The sequence below is a fragment of the Sminthopsis crassicaudata genome, chromosome X (genome assembly GCF_048593235.1).
Source record: "Sminthopsis crassicaudata isolate SCR6 chromosome X, ASM4859323v1, whole genome shotgun sequence".
Taxonomy (NCBI): domain Eukaryota; kingdom Metazoa; phylum Chordata; class Mammalia; order Dasyuromorphia; family Dasyuridae; genus Sminthopsis; species Sminthopsis crassicaudata.
In genome coordinates this window covers 71,578,096-71,579,511 of record NC_133623.1, presented here as the reverse complement: position 1 = coordinate 71,579,511, position 1,416 = coordinate 71,578,096, and the positions used below count along the sequence as shown (strand labels likewise).

Here is a 1,416-nt window from a genome sequence, read left to right as displayed (position 1 = left end):
CTCCCTTTTTTCCCTCAATTACAATTCTTTGCCTCTTCATGAGATGTAATTTACTTGATTTAACTTCATTTTCTTCTTCTTCTAATACAATCCCTTTCCACTTCTAGTTTTTTTCATATTATCATTATAAAGTCAAATTATACCTGTACCCTCTAAGTATATCATAATAGAGATATAGTTCTCAAAAAATCTTTCCTTTTTACCTTTTTATGCCTCTCTTTAACTTCTGTGTTTGGAGACAAAATTTTCTGTTTAGCTCTGGTCTTTTTATAAGAAATAAATGAAATTCACTCATGTCATTGAATGTCTATCTTCTTCCCTGAATGATAATACTCAATTTTGCTGGATAATTCTTGACTGCAATCCAAGTTCCTTTGCCCTTTGGAATATCCGATTCTAGGCCTTTTGATCCTTTAAGGTAGAAGCTGCTTAATCCTGGGTAATCCTGATTGTGGCTCCTTCATATTTGAATTGTTTCTTTCTGGCTGCTTGTAATGTTTTTTTCCTTGATCCAATAATTCTGAAATTTTAGCTATGATATTCCTTGGAGTTTTCATTTTGGAGTCTCTTTCAGGAGGTGATCAGTGAATTCTTTCACTGTTTTTAGGACATCAGGGCAGTTTTCCTTGATGATTTCCTGAAAGATGATGTCTAGACTTTTTTTTCATCATGGTTTTCAGGAAGTCCAATAATCCTTAAATTGTGTCTCCTGGATCTATTTTCCAGGTCAGCTGTTTTCTCCAATGAGGTAGTTTACATTTTCTTCAGTCTTTTCATTTTTTCTTTGGTTTTGTTTGACTGATTCTTGATGTCTTGTTGAGTCATTCATTTACATTTTTTTGATTCTAATTTTAGTGAATTATTTTCTGAATTCATTTCAGTTATCTTTTTTTTTAGCTCCTTTTGTATTTGGCCAGCTGAATTGTTAAATGAATTGCTTTGTTTGATGGATTTTTTTTCTGTTCCACAAATTCTGTTTTTTAAGGGATTGTTTTCTTTTCCATTTTGTCAAATCTAGTTTGTAAGTAGTTTTATTGAGATAATTTCTGTGTTTCCTTTTCCAAATTCTCTAGCAATGTTCTCATTTCCTTTCCCCCAAATATGGATCACTTCACGAATTTGTTTTTCATCCTTGTGCAAGGGCCATTCCAATCTTCTTTGTATTGTTCCGATTTTAGTATATATGCTGCCAAAGCAAGCATCCACCCCTTCTATAGATGTGGTTTACTCTCTTTTTTAAGCTTCAGAATTTTAATTTTTTTATTAAAACTTTTTATTTACAAAGCATATGTATGGGTAATTTTTCCAACATTGATCCTTGCATACATACCCTTTTTGTTGCAAATTTTCCCCTTCTTCCTGCCACCCCTCCCCCATCTGGCAGGTAGTCCAATACATGTTAAATATGTTGAAATA

The 1,416-nt window shown here is 32.6% G+C and overlaps 1 non-coding gene across 1 annotated transcript; it reads right to left on the bottom strand.

The window, feature by feature from the left end:
- Positions 1-1,095: 1,095 nt before the first annotated feature.
- Positions 1,096-1,202, bottom strand: LOC141549266 (U6 spliceosomal RNA). Its single transcript, XR_012484302.1, has one exon. It is a non-coding gene; the product is annotated as a U6 spliceosomal RNA (small nuclear RNA).
- Between the last annotated feature and the right edge of the window lie 214 nt (positions 1,203-1,416).